Raw genomic sequence first — 16,300 nt, 5'->3', positions numbered from 1 at the left:
CAGGGGGCGATGCTCTGCCCATCTGGGGCGTTGCTCTGTTTCTGCAGTAGCCATTCTAGTGCCTGAGGCGGAGGCCATGGAGCTGTCCTCAGCACCCGGGCAAACTTTGCTCTAATGGAACCTTGGCTGCAGGAGGGGAAAAGAGAGAGAGAGAGGAAGGAGAAGGGGGAGGGGTGGAGAAGCAGATGGGCGCTTCTCCCGTGTTCCCTGGCCGGGAATCGAACCCGGGACTTCCACACTCTGGGCCAACGCTCTACCACTGAGCCAACCAGCCAGGGCCCTGAATAGCATTTTTAAAGATTTTTATTTCTGAGTTCTAAAAGGAAACTTGGTTCCATTTATTCATTTCCATTATCAGTAAGTTTGAGGGCAAATTTAAGGGCAAAGCCATTGACTACTGTTTTTAACTGCTTGCAGATAACAAAGGTCACCAATATGGACATCCATGCCTATCAAAAGTAACACTTGAAGAGCTCCTGGGAAAACAGAACTGTGTGCTTGAACAACAACGAGATATTTGTGTAACATCATTACTCCTCTTCTGCTAATGTATGTGTTCATATTTAAGTTTTCCTTTCTGAAAAACAGGAATATCTAACACCACGGATAATCGCCAGTGATAATTACTTTTCTCAGTGTAAGTACTGAAACGAGTGTACTGATCCCTTAGTTCAGAACGTCAGGACCTAGAGACTTGTGAGTTGTGGCTTGAGCCGGATCTGTCTGAATTAAGAAGCCCTATTTTCTTGTAAAGGTTATGAGATTTTACAAATTTGTTCACTTATTTTTAAATGTATTACCATAGAGGAAAGGAATTGATGTCTTTTATTTTATGATTGAGGAGTAACATTCTCATGATAAAGTACTCTTTTTCAAAATAAAGTGGAAAATAGTCAAAAGTAATACGATTTGTGCCTATACTCATAGCACATATGGAAATCTTTAAGTAGCAATCCTAGGTAAAATAAAATATTTGATGAACCTAGCCTCAGGCCAAACAGATAAGGAGATACTGTTTCCAGATAATTAGTATGTTCCTCTAAATTGCCAAATCCCAATTTCACTCTCTGTGTATAATTCACAGGAGAGACAGTGTTTCCTTATGAAAATAGTATTTCATCCTAATGTACCTACTGCTACACTGTGACCTGACAGTGCCTCTAGGACTTCATTAGTTATGACTATATCACACACTCTGGCTCTATCTGCATTACAAACCACTATCTGAAATAAAGGCACACATAAGGTATACTTTTAAAGTAGCTTATATATTAGCAACAATTGAAAAGGTCTTTTATATTTAATAGTTGCAGAAGTACTTGCTATGTTAATTCAATTTACCATCAGTTTATTTTCAATTCAGTGCCTATAGATATTTCAGAAAAGTGTACTATGGATTTTGCCACATTATATTGTCATCTCAACTCTTACCATTCAGAATTTAAAAAAGAAAACTCTTTTTTTATAGACATGAATCACTCAATAAGGATTTGATAGGCACCTATGAGTTCATATATAATAACAAATGTTAGGAATAAATATACAAAAATGATAATCTGACCTCAAAGAGTTCCTGGTATATTTGTACAATCCTTTCCCTAATTTCTGTCTTGAAATTTTATAGTTAAGAATTATCATTAAAATAAAGCTCTATTTTATTAAGTACCATATATATATATATATATATATATATATATATATATATATATATGCACACACACATAGATTCAAAGTAAAAATATTTGAAATTTACAGCAAGTTTAAAGAAGACAAAAAATGAATATATATGCATGTATATATGAAATATAAAACAGGTGAGTTCTGATGCTTACAACAGACTTTAAAACTGAAAGGGATCATGATATGCCAACCAAAAATTGTATCGCTTTTTGTTAAAATGGTTTTTAAGTCTCCACATCTAACTGCTTCTTTGGGTCTTTGCTTCTTTTCTATGAAGGCTTCTGTGTACATAAAAGTTAAAATATTAACATAGAATAAAATTTATATGCCTTTTCTCCAGTTAATCATTTGTCAATTTGCAGGCCCCAGCCAAAGAACCAGACAGGCTATAGGAAATGCTTTCTTTCCTTTCCTCTAAAACTTTTAAAACAACTCTTAAGCCATTCCATCCTAATTCATCCCTACTTTTAAACACTTTATAAAGTTATTTTGAAGTTATTAATAAAAGAATTATATTAAACTCCAATGAAACAGCCTTAGTAAAAAATATAACTATTCATGGTAATCTTTTCTTTCAGTAACATGGGTGAATAGCCATTTATTGGCAGAATGTGTTGCTGTTGTATAATTAATAATTAGTTATTTCAAAATAATCTCTTTAAAATTCTCATTTCCAAATGAAATAGCTACAGAGTTAACACAGCTGAAGTCTGAGACATGAACACACTATAGGAAGTAGACTTTTTACCCCCTAATAGTTTAGACATGAATAATTCGTATTTTTATTTATGAGAATTTCTAAGCTCTACCACTACCCTACATGGTTATACTTAAAGGATATGATCGAATAGCTCTCATTCTATCTGCAAACCAATTGGTATAAAGAACTCAGTGACGAGAACTGCCAATGGGGTAAGCAGATAAATGCTATGTGACAAAACACTTCATCTGTAACTATTTCTAGTTTGTCAAAACGAAAAGGCAAATTGGGACCAACTGCATCTCACTATTTTTCTTGCCTATTTCTTGCAATAGGTTCTTTGATGCTTCCAACCTTACTAGGACATTCTTCTTTTCAGTGCTCTAAAAAGCAGTTCCAATCTTATCTGAACCTTAAACCACTTTTGTGAATTCATGGTAAAAATGATTTTACTTCCATGACCCGAGCTGTTTAATTTTTCCATCGCATTTGACTTGAATTCTCCAAACTGGATATTCTGGTGGAATAACAGGGCATCTGTACCTGGGGAACTGGGGTTATAGAGATACATTTAGTATTTCTACTCCATCAGAACCTACTCAGAGCAAACAAAAGGATTTTGCTCTATGTCCTGTGTCAAGCTGCTGATCAGCAAATGCGACCTGTGATCAATAAATTTTGATGATATGCAAATTATGCTTTTACTACACAGTTTCTTTAGGAAGTAGATAGTGAATGGCACAACTTTTTATTTCTTGAAAATTTGATCTAAAATAAAGACATATAATTTCAAATGAACAGTAACCTAGATCTGTTTGAACTTTTGCTCTATAGAGTCAACCCTATTCTTATTCTAAATTCATATACTATCCTCAAAGTATTGCCATCTTGATTTTGGTGGAATTGTGTGTTTTTTTTAATATCATTCATTATATCAGCTTCAGTAACACGATATCCCTCCAGATGAAATGAGAGAAAAACAGAGATACTGATCTGCAAAAGTGCATAAAATACTACGTACTTTTCAACAAGGGTAGCATGTGGGTGAGTGTACGTGGGTTGGGAGTATAGGAAAAAGAGGAGTGATTTTTGTGTTAAAAATGTAAAGACATCATTTCCCCTCATGCTGTAACATTGTTTATGATTGTGGAAGCTTGAAATAGACTTCTGCTTACTTCTTCTGACTAAGCTGACAATATCACAAAAAAGTACAAGACTGATTTCCCCCCCTTCAATAACTTCTAAATGTTAATGCCTTATTACTAACCTCCTTGACATACCAACCTGACATTTGGTACCATTTGCTCATGAACAACTCTGGCAAGGAGGAGCTGCTTTGGGGGCACTGCCAACTGAATTTCTTAGCAATAAGGACAACAAAAATACCTTCCCTGGCAAAGCAAATGCCAAAAAAAAAGAAAAATGTAAGAGATGTTTATTAGAACTTAAAATTGTATCTTAAGTGTTGCTTATTAAAATTACTTTTAAAAAATGTGAATGTTTATTTTATTGATTTTAGAGAGTGAGAAAGGGTCGGGGAGAGAGAGAGACAGGAACATCTGTTCTTGTATGTGCCCCGACTGGGGATCGAACTGGCAACTTCTGGTGCTTTGGGATGATGCTCCAACCAACTGAGCCATCCAGCCAGGACAGAATTAATATTTTTATTTACCTCAAAATTTTTTATAAACCGAATCTCTCAACTTAGTAACATTTTCATATTCTCTCTTAGTTTTCAATCTATAATTACATTATATACTATTTTCATAATTCCCATTGTTAGTCATCATCGTATTATTACATTTTAGGTATTTAAATTGTATTATGAATGTGATAAGAAGAAAAAGACTTGTAAAACTCATTATAAAATTATGTTAGAAATACGGCATGGATGCACACAAACATCCTTCTTTGCAAAAACTCAGAAGTTAGAATAATAAGTATTCACAGTGAATCTGAGTTGTTTTGAAATGATTGTCATTACATTTTAGATCAGCAAACTCATCTTATATCTGGGATGGAAAACTATGGAATCTAAGAACGTATGAAGAATATGTTTCTTAAAAATGGCCTATTATTTGAGTTTCATTTTCCCCTTTCTGACAAAATTATATAGCACTGTCCTTTTAAAGAAAGTTCTACTAAAGAGTTAGAGATATGCTGACTCAATGTTCTTACGGAAAAATATATACAAATGACTTTAGAGATACTGTAAAAGATTTCTAGCTGTATCTGAGCTTTACATTTAGCATCATGTGTTGAATTTCACACTCACCAGTATAATTACAGAAAACCAGAATCATTGAGGAACTTCATTAGCACGAGAGTTCCTTTTGCAAAATTCAGATGTTTGAAATGTCAGAAGGTTCTCCATATGGTAAACTTAATTTGTACTCAAATATAACAATGAATTGCTAACTTCCTGCCAGTGAACAAAACAAAAAGTTTCAATTATATTAATAAATTTGTTTTCCATTTTAAGTCAATTAAATTACAGAAACTTTATGGTGCTACCTTATTCATAATATCGTTTGAGAATTAAGGACAATTCCATATATCATTAAAATTAGGCTAAACAAGGACCATGCTGCCTTCTCTAGGGTAAAAAAGAAACACAACCAACAAACTAGAGATAGAAATTTGTAAGGATGTGCAAATCAAGGAGTGAATTTGGGATACTCAAGATCCACTTAAGAGTGCCTTATCATCTCTTTTGACTGGTATCATTCCTGTGTATGTGTGTGTTGGGGGTCAGGGGCAAACAATGAGAGCAGCTATAGTATAATTAGTATCTTCATAACAAATGTGAACATGAAAACTCTGTGGAACTTTAGCCCTTTCTGTGATACTGGTATAAATATATATTAACGTATTACTACCACAGTAAAATAAAATTTAAAAAGAACACATTAGCATACAGTTGTACTGGTGTGTATGGTCTTACAGAGGTGATTCATTAGCTCTATTTGGAGGTGCTATAACTAGATTGATAGTTATGGTGAAAGTTCTAGAATAACTTTTGTCACACTGATTTTATTTTGAGCAAACGCAGAACTAATCAAAAAGACACCAACACTGGATTTAGAAACAAATTTAGACAATCCCAAACTAGAATTCTAAGGAGCATTTTAAGACCTCTGTGAAGGGTACATTAAATGTGTTTACTACTATTTAGGAAGAGTGTCACACATTTTGGAATGAGACATTACCCATAGTGATTGACTATGTAGAGTATATACCAATTTTATGCACAAAACCAGAATCTGACCAAGGAAAATGTCACGATGACATTTTCTTTCTTCTTTATTGTAAATCTTCAGCATAGAACTAGAAGGGCTGTTTTCTCTTTGTGGAAAATCAATAAATACTTTAAGAGCAGAAGCAAGAACTCTTCTTTAATGAAATATTACACTTTAACTATAGAATTGGCCTTGGGAACCAAGGCCTTCGTTATAGCCATACTAGGAATGGTTTTAGATCTTAGTAGTGTGGGCAGGTCTGGTCTCCATGGCAATTAAAAAGTCAGCCTGGGAAGTGGGAAGAACTGTGGTAGATTGTTCCCTCTAGAAACAGACAAACTGAAATCACACGCAGCTTCTGCACTTCGCATCAACAAAGCAGGAAGCTCCAATGAACTGGGACCATCCCTCAGGAGTTGCCATGGCAATCTCTTAAGAAAGGTGGGCTTACAGATACCCACATCGATTACTCCTGAATGTCAATCCAAAAGCCAGAATATGAGGAAAAAGTAATAATTTATTCATTAGTTCTGATTTGGCTTTCTTAATAGGATCTAGGAGTTGAATATACAGAAAATGAGAATTTCACTAGAGTTTACTTTGGTAATAAAGTTTCACTTAATACTACCAACTGCATAATACAAGAGAGAAGTGGGAAACAGATGAAAGTGTGACTGTTGCATTTTTAAATAGTTCCTTTCAGGGCCCAGGAATGACTTCAGATTTGTAAGAAGTGTTAGGGGGTGATGCGTTATCAGGAATGAAAACATGGTACGTCAGATGGAGCATCTGTGAGTGGGAAATGGGAAGATCAGTGGCATCTCCCAATTTCACTCCTCAATCTGTTGCTTTTCTACAGATTTTAATCCTAAAATATTAAAAAAGAAATGAAAAGATCCTTTAGCTGATATAAAAAAGGCAGGAAGATTAGGATTGTTTCAAAGAAGATGGAGAAAGTGGAACTTGGAAGAAAAAAGTAAAATAATAATTTTGGCCACCACATGAAATACTTTTCAAATTGGTCTTAAGACATTCTTGGGATACAATTTTTTTTTAATATTCCAATATTTACTTGGTACAAATTAGTTATAAAAGGAATCATTTCAAAGTATAAAATACTAAGAAAGACTCAAGTGGTGAAATTGTTTCATTGTTTATACATACCACAGTGTACAGTTTTTGGAGGCTGGTTAATTAAAATTGAAAAATACACTAATTACAATTTTTAGTAATGGAACATAAAGTGGTATGTAGGTTTTTGCTTTACTTGATGGAGCAAATTAGTGCTGATCTTGACCTAAAAATTTTAGTTTCCTTTATATAGGTTTAATGTATAAAGAGAAAAAGGAAACATTTTTGCTAAATTTTAACCTGAATTAAAATTATAGATCTGAGGGTGCAACATGTGATCGAAATCATCCACTCCGCTGGCGGAATGTCTTCATCTGAAACTCCTACCTTCTATTTACCAGCTGGGAGTCCCAGATCATTTGTTTAACCTACATTTCCTCACCTACAAGATTAGGATAATAGTACTTATCTCTTAGTGTTGTAAAAACTAAATGAGTTATACTAAGCAAGGACCTTAGAATAGTGCCTTGGAAAAGTTGGCACTCATTTAAAAAGTTAGCTATTATTTGTGATAAACTAATATGTTCAATAAACCTTCAAGATTTAAACAAAATGCACCATGCTATAGATGTGCTTGCTTTTCCTCAGGGAAGGCAATTTAAAAAATATCTTCTCTCTCTACATAAGAAAAAAATGTCAGATTCAGATTTATGGGCTTTGCAGATTGCATTTGAAGTCCAGACTATGTAGCATATCTTTATCCAAAATATAAATCACCCACATGTCTTTCATTCATTGGACAGGGGTCCATGGGAATGACAAGAGTTTTCCTGAGACACTAGTGAAAGAAAAAGGGCAAATACATATAATTCAATCATTCCATTCATAATGTCCTTGAAATCATATTTAAAATTATTTTTAAAAGATTTTATTTATTTATTTATTTTAGAGAGTGGAGGGAGAGGGAGAGGGAGAGGGAGAGGGGGAGGGAGAGGGAGAGGGAGAGGGAGAGGGAGAGAGAGAGGGAGAGGGAGAGAGAGAGAGAGAGAGAGAGAGAGAGAGAGAGAGAGAGAGGAGAGGGTAGGGGAGGAGCGGGAGGCATCAACTCATAGTAGCTGCTTCTCATATGTGCCCTGACCGGGCAAGTCCGGGGTTTTGAACCAGTGACCTCAGCATTCCAGGTCGATACTTTTGCCACTGCACCACCATAGGTCAGGCTTTAAAATTATTTTATTCAAAGCCTGACCAGTTAATGATGCTGTAAACCTGACTGAAATAATTGAGATTTGCTTTCAGAATGGAGGGAGCAAGTTAAAATATCTTTAATTTTCACTTCCTTATAATTTATGTTCACTGGGTATATATTTCACTAAACAAGTGGAATATATAATAAATCATTAATATAAATGGGCTTTATTTTCCATATCAATGGGTGTTTCCCTCTTGCCATTAGATAGCTTATTTTATACACTAATGTGGCAAAGTATTCTAAAGTTTTTTTTTAAAGATTCAAACATAAAAAAGGGATAATGAAGAGTTGTTTTGAAATATAAGTGCCCTCTGTGTTGGAATCTTAGTCAAATCCAAAAGCATCACACATTTCAGCTTGGTGAACCATGTCACTGCTAAAGTATTAACAACTCTCCCCAATTACAGCTTTCTCTCCTTCCATCTCTTCCACTATGTCTAATCTTTGATGTCCTCAAGAATGCAGGGTCCTCCTGAATTCACTTCTTTTCCGATCTACACCTCTGACTAGACCCCTCAGTGTCCTCACCTTCTTTCGTATGCACAACACATACACTTTCCAATATTCAACCATCTGCTTTCTTACTCCTGTCTGGCCACTCAGCATTACTAGAGAAAGTATATACTCATGCTCTAAATTTGTGTTTTCTGCCTTTTGGTCATTCAAGTCCTACTTGGCAGACTTCTTATTAGTGTGTGGTTAGGTCAATTTCCAATTCCCCACTGAGGGTGCTCCAAGCTTCCGTTAGATTCACTGAGACTTTCTCTGCCTGTGGATCTTCCTTTCGGTAGATAACTTTTTTCCCTTCACATTTACAGAGGGGATAAAACACCTCTCATTTGAACTGCTGACATTTTCCTAACCGGTCTCCTTATCTTACTTGTATTCTTCCACACCAATATATCTTCTCCACTGCCATCAGGGTGACCTTTCTGAAACTTCCATTTGAATATGTCGTCTTCCTACTGAAATATTCCAAAGACTCTCCATCGTTTATATTTAGGATACATTCCAAACTCCTGAATTTGAAACACCAGGACCTTCATATTTTAGTACTAGCATAATTCGTTCTTATCTGTACCTATTACTATATGCTATATTTCCATAAATTATTGTGGTTTTTTTCATTTTTGCCCTTGCTGATGCTATTTATTCTATTTTACTTTTACCACATAGAGTGCAACACCTTTTCTTTTGCTCCTGGTGAAATTTTACTTGTCCAGCTTAAATGTCACATCCTCTGAGAGGCCCTGTCTGATTTCAGAAGGTAGAAATAATGAAGAACTTTTAAATGCTTTCATGGAACTTAACATGTTCATCTTTTAAGACATTTAATACGCTGCACATTTGTTGAAAATAAATTACATTTGAATGTTTTTCTGTCCCATTACATGACAAACATCAATTCTGAGATTCTTTAAAAAAATTTTTTTAAGCACTAGCAGAATGGGTACTCAAGAACTTAAATTAAATTAAATCTTTAAAATACATTTTAACTTAATGTCTAAGTATAAGAGGTCCAAGATTCCCTGGTCAGTTGGCTCAGTGGTAGAGCATCAGCCTGGCCTGTGGATTTGGTTCCCGGTCAGGGCACACAGGAGAAGTGAACATCTGATCCTCCACCCCTCACCCCTTTCTGTCTCTTTCTCTCTCTCTTCCCCTCCTGTAGCCAAGGCTCGATTGGTTTGAGCTTATCGGCGCCAGGCACTGAGGATGGTTCTATGGAACCTCTGCCTCAGGCACTAAAAATAGCTCTGTTGTGAGCATAGCCCCAGATGGGCAGAGCATCGGCTTCAGATGGGGGTTGCTGGGTGGATCCTGGTTGGGGTATGTGCAGGAGTCTGTCTCTCTACTTCCCCTCCTCTCACATGGAAAAGAAGAAGAAGAAAAAAAAGAGGCCCAAGTTGAACAGTGAATAAATAATTCTATTAAACAACTGGGTAAAATGCTTTATTTCACTAATTTTTTTTTCAATTTTAATAAGATTTACTCTAAGTCTTTGATATGAAATATGTGGCAAACGGTAGAATCTTGGGAAGATAAGTCACTGAAGTCAAAGAATGATATTTTTGACACTGTTAAGTCAAGGCAGAATGATCTAGACCTTATACGAACTGATAGTCTATCTACCACGAAAGGGCATTTTCTTTGAATGCCCTAGATTGCCACATTAATAAAGATAGCCTGTAAGTACACTGTCTAAAGGTCTTTTGCTGACAGAGGCTGATAAGAAGGAATTACTGCAGAAAAATGTTATCACCTTGATACCTTGGGAGGAGGTTGGAAAGGCTGCAGCCAAATTGCTTGATAAAATTTTATTGTTATGTCTAAAATTTAGTCCTTTAAGAAGATTTTGAATGGCTGGGTTTCTGTAACACATAGTTTAGGCAAAATAGATACCATTAGGACACAACCACTAGTTATTGTTTAGACATTTTAGTGCCATATTGCATGTCTATTCATCTCTATACTTTAATAAAATATTGAAAAATAAGAGAAAAGTAGGCAAAATTTACCCAAAGATATGAATGGTTTACCCATTTGTTCATTCCTTTTTAAACTTTTATAATATAACATACTGTTATATTTTAATAATATGTTTTGAGAACTGAGTTAAGATCGTGTTCACTAAATAAGCATTCATTAAGCACTAAAAATATCTGATTTCTTATAATATCAGTGGATCAATTAAATGGCTTTTCCAGAGATTCAGTCATCTTATTAGAGACAATGATAACATGGGAATTAGTATTGTCTCCCTTTCTCAAATTTAATGGCTTATATCACGCTTTCATTTAATCGGGCAATAACCACCTGAATTGTGAACTACCGGGGGTAATATACAAGCATGTCAGATATCTGCAATCTATGACAAGCTCTGATTTTCAAAATTGAGCAATGAACAGAATAAAAGCCTATTCAGGTAGGTAAATTGGTACATCATAATTATACTTAACCTGGAAACAAACCAATGGAACAAGTCATGATAGAAAACTTAAGGGTAGTCTATTCCTTTCGTATCAGAAAAAGAATTTACATTGCTCCTCATTCTGTAGCCATAGGAATGAAATGTTATTGGCACAATTGTCATTTTAACTCCACTAATCTCAATTGCAAATATAATAAAATGTTCTTGAGTTTTTAATCATTGGTCAGATGTATGACCTATTAAAAAAATCTGGTTTAAGGTTGCTTTTAGCATTTTACTTTTAAGATGATAACCAAGCCCTGCTTAGCAAGCTTTTGATGATTGTCAAGAAAAACAAACTGTAATGTTTTTTTCCCTTTTTTTATTCCTTTTTTTAAACTTAAGACATGATGAAATAGAATAGTTCCGTATTTTGTGAAAAAAGCTTATTAACTGACTTAAAGCTCCTAGTTGATGTCAATCATCTCAATATACTAAAAAGGTATTTTTTTCTAAGAGAGAGAGAGACAAGGACAGAAAGATAGGAAGGGAGAGATATGAGAAGCATCAGCTCTTAGTTGTGGTACTTTAGTTGTTCATTGATTACTTTTCCATATGTACCGTGAAGGGGGGAGGGGGCTCCAGCCAAGCCAGTGACTCCTTGTTCAAGCCAGAGACCTTGGGCACAAGCCAGTGACCTTGGGATTCAAGCCAGCAACCTTGGGCTTAAGCCAGTGACCATGGGGCCATGTCTATGATCCTACACTCAAGCTGGTGAATTCTTTACTTTAATATAAAGAATTTTATCAACAAGACAGGTAATAGCAAGTGTTGGAGAGGCTGTGGAGAAAAAGGAACCCTCATTCACTGTTGGTAGGAATATAAAGTAGTAAAACCACTATGGAAGAAAGTATGGTGGTTCCTCAAAAAATTAAAAATAGAACTACCATATGACCCAGCAATCCCTCTACTGGGTATATACCCCCAAAACTCAAAAACGTTGGTATGTAAAGGCACATGCAGCCCTATGTTCATTGCAGCATTGTTCACAGTGGCCAAGACACGGAAACAACAAAAAAGCCCTTCGATAGATGATTGGATAAAGCAGATGTGGTACATATATACTATGGAATCTGCACAGCCATAAGAAATGATGACATTGGATCATTTACAACAACATGGATGGATCTTGATAACATTATACTGAGTGAAATAAGTAAATCAGAAAAAACTATGAACTATATGATTCCATACAAAGGGTGGGGCATAAAAATGAGTCTCAGGGTCATGGACAAGAGTGTGGTGGTTCCGGGGGGGGGGAGGGGAAGGAAAGAGAGAGAGGGGGTAGGGGGAGAGGAGGGGCACAAAGAAAACCAGATAGAAGGTGATGGAAGACTATATGACTTTGGGTGATGGGTATGTAACATAATCAAATGTCAAAATAACCTGGAGATATTTTCTCTGAACCTATGTACCCTGATTGATTAATGTCACCCCATTAAAATTAATTAAAAATAATTTTAAATGGCTTCTATAACATTTATCAGAGGGTAACCACTTACAGTAACACATACTAAAAAAAGGTGTTACACATTTAAAGAAGCATTCAAAGTTAAGGCTAACTTTTTGATTATTTATAAAAGCTATTATTCAGCATTATAGCAGAATTATTTTTGTAATGGTAAACATCTTTCCTATCTCTAGTGCTGAGGCACAATCCTTCTAAATAGGACAATAAAGATCATCATGAGACCTAGAACCCAAGATGCGAAATCAAAAACTGGCTTCCCAGGAACTGTACTGCTCACAAAAATTAGGGGATATTTCAAAATGAATATGAACATGTAGATACTCCAGTACTTTCAGCCTTTTGTATAGTGCATTTTCACAAATGAAATAAAAGTTTGTTTTGTATCTCATTTGCATAACTGAACAACTTTCTTTGACTTGTTTGCTTTTCTGATGTTCTTGTTTAATAAAAAAATCAAATGCTTCTTTTTTTTTTTACCACTTCATTTTCACTTTGAAATATGCCCTAATTTTTGTACATAAGATGTAAAAAGGCAATAGAGAACCCAGGGAGAGGTGGGGCTTATTATTGTCAGGATTGGCAGAAGGTTTGTATTAAAGCCTCACTGATTTCAAGCTGTTCTTCCTCCCTGCAATTTTTTAGAAAATGCTTGAAAAACCCTTGTGTGTTGGCTTTGTTAAAGAACAAGGAGAAAACAGCTGAGATGCTTGGAGGAAAAGGTATGAAATTTAAGTTTACTGATACTGAAGCTATGAGCTGCTTTTCTTACCCAGAATCCTAAAGTGAATGGTTGCTTTAAAATATACATTTCATAAGTTACAGAATAGATTCTAAATTAAGCCAACAATGACAACTGAAGGAGAAAATGATAGCTAAAGGAGCCAATAAAATAATGGATGAAAATATTGGGGGGGTCTTAAATAAATAGATCTTATTATCACGTCAATATATTCTATGAGTGACTTATCGAAAGAGAAGTAGTAAAATAAAAATATCAGATTCAAAATCATGGAAGAGTAGGGATTATAAATGTGAAAAAAGTGTTAAACTCTTCAAAATGTTAAGGTTTAAATTTGCCTAAAATAGATATTCAAAATACATATACAGTATAATTTTCTGTATTTGACAATTTGCTAATATTAACAGTTGTTTCTGATAATCAAATTTATTATTAGTTGTACTATAAAATTAGGAAGCATATTTTTGATCATCAAGAAATATTAATCTATGGTGAGTATATGGTATCAATATATTATAACCAATATAATTTTATACTGCACATAGACTAATATTTCCTTGACAATTGAGAAGATGCTTTCTAATTTGTAGTAGAAATCAATTAAAAATGTTAGACATCTGATTTGTGTTAATCAGTATAGTTGAGTAACCGGAATGCATTTTCCCCAACCATAATGTTTAAGGAATGAGCCAAATCAGAAATAGCCCTAAACGTGATCTCATCTGAGTCTAATCAGTTTTATACATTTTGCAGAAGTGACTGTGCCCTACAATGAACATAATTTCTTGGGCCATCTCTCATAGAATAATTTTTATAATAGAATAAATTGGTTTCCAGAGAAAATCATTGGCACAAAGTAGCAAAGATGCTGTATTCTTCGAATCATTTGCTGTTTCATGTTATCAGAAAGAAAGATTTTTTTTTTATTTCTCAAAGATAATTTACAAATTTTTGTCCTAAGTAGATTATGAAAGAACTTGATATACTCTTAACATTTAGTAAATTAATAATGTCTCTTGAATAAATGAATATGAGTGAATGAATACATGCTTAGAACTAACTGGATTATATATTGATACAGCAAACCAAAAGTGCAACATGAAAGTTCAGTTTACATTTTACTAGACTAAATGTAGACATTGAAATGTAAGGGAATCCATGACTAAGAATGTTAAAAAATTTATAGCTCTGAAATAAATCAATGAGTTTAAAAACTGTCAATCTTACTCTGAAGTATTCTACAATTTATGTGAAATAACCCAGGGAATTGATTTTATTGGCATACTTTGTGTTTGTAATAGAAACAAATATATAAAATTGTCACATTGCATTCTTGAAAGAATATTCTAGAAGTTCTCAAGTATGAGGTTTAAATATTAAAATATTTTTATGACCAACTGTCACTTTTGTACTTGAAATATATAGTAATGGCACTTTTTCCTTATATGATGGCATATTAGTGAGAGTTTTTCCATTAAAGAAAAAAAATTCAGAGTATAATAGATTGACTGTTTAAGACCAAATATTAGGGCTAAGATGTGCCCATGGCTAAACATAGGAAAGTCTGAGGGGCCAGGAGAGTCAAAATTGTGAGAATACTGCAAAAATAAGTAAGGGAGATAGTTTAGTAGAAAGTTTAGTGTTTTCTAACTTGAGGTCAAAGGCCACAGGTAAACTCTGACCACCAGATGCAGTGGTCTTCAAGACCATTCCTGAATTCTCCATTATTGTGTTTGTATGTTTGGTTTTGTTTTTTTAGCTAGCTGGCTCTGGTTTAGCTGTTTTCATCACAGAGCTTTGGAATAAGCCGACATTATAGGAAGACCTCCATAAATAAGGCTGGCCAAAAGCCATATAGCACCCAGGCATGAGGCAAGTAGGCAAAGAGCTTCTCATGAGTATGGGTGGTGTGTGTGTGTGTGTGGGGATAAGTGTGCATGTATATATATCCTTTGTCATTTCTTTTCATGTTTCTCCTTCTACCACTTTTCAAAACATCAACAGGTCACTGCTGCATTTTCTAGGGTGATATATGCTGGGATTGGGGCTGAGTGTTGAGGTGATCTGTAAGTTATCTCACAAGACTTATGCTACTATTATAAACTAGGGTCACACACAAAAAAATACTGCAGAGCAATAACTTTAACTGAAAAGAAAGTTAACCATATCATACCTCTCTACTTGCACTGAGCTACAGGACAAAGCTATATGAGGAAAACAAGTTTATACAAGAATTAAAATTTAAAACTTTAACTTTTAACACATTACCTCTGGAGAGTAAGAAGGAGAGAAGGTTGCTTTTAATGTTCATTATTGTTTTATTCACGTGTTTATTTGTTTGTTTAGCAATAAGCAAGTTAATACTTTTCAATTAAATAAAAAATGTATAGGGAAATTAAAAATCTTCAAGATATGATTTATGGTGCAATACTATTATATCATAACCTACCATTTTCTGGTAGTTGGCAACCATAGGAGGTGGATTTAATATGTAGAGTGTAAAAAAGGAGGCATTTGTGACCTTCACCTTTCTCTGGCAAGGGTGACCAAGGTAAAAGGAAACTGAACTTAGGACAGGTCCTCAAAAAATAAGCTAGGAAGGGCTCCACTGAGAAACTGACAGTATGCTTTTATTGATCTGAAGAAAATTGGTTTGCTTGTTTGACATGTGCAAACAGTAACAAGTAATACTGTAGCTGAATCCAATTGTCTTTCTTGGTAAAACAAATTGTAAATCATAACTTGTCTTTCTATACTGGTGAGTGGCTGTCATCCTTTTATATGAGCTTTAGTTCCTATCTGGCCACATCTTCTGCTATGCAACTCTATAGCATCTAGAATTCATTCTGTTGCCTTTAAATCTGGCTTCATTATTTATTAACATTGCTGAGATTATTTTACTGGCTGATGCAGGGCTATTTGTTATTCACTAAAACAGGTTGCAATTTCAACACGTTTTATGACCGAATCTGGATGAAAGCTAGGTGATAGGCGACTTCCAATGGAGCCAGCCTTCCTTCCACAGGCTGCAGATTTTGCTAGGAAAAACAACTGCCTATGTATGCTTGGCGTTATGGTTTCTAACAGTGAATTGATTATGTCACATGTCATATTCTTGTGGCCTCCATATTTCTTGTGGCCTCCATATTCTTGTGGCAGTGAAACAGGCGGGAAGAAAAGGCT

At 34.8% G+C, this 16,300-nt stretch overlaps 1 protein-coding gene and 1 non-coding gene across 5 annotated transcripts in view; both read right to left on the bottom strand.

Moving 5' to 3' along the window:
* CNKSR2 (connector enhancer of kinase suppressor of Ras 2) overlaps positions 1–16,300 on the bottom strand; it is a 257,028-nt gene that overhangs the window by 14,633 nt on the left and 226,095 nt on the right. The gene's annotated exons all lie outside the window — the stretch shown is intronic.
* TRNAS-AGA (transfer RNA serine (anticodon AGA)) lies at positions 202–279 on the bottom strand. Its single transcript has one exon. It is a non-coding gene; the product is annotated as a tRNA-Ser (tRNA).

This window comes from Saccopteryx leptura, chromosome X (assembly GCF_036850995.1).
Source record: "Saccopteryx leptura isolate mSacLep1 chromosome X, mSacLep1_pri_phased_curated, whole genome shotgun sequence".
NCBI lineage: Eukaryota > Metazoa > Chordata > Mammalia > Chiroptera > Emballonuridae > Saccopteryx > Saccopteryx leptura.
The sequence above is the reverse complement of the archived record's forward strand: the minus strand, read 5'-3'. Positions and strand labels throughout refer to the sequence as shown.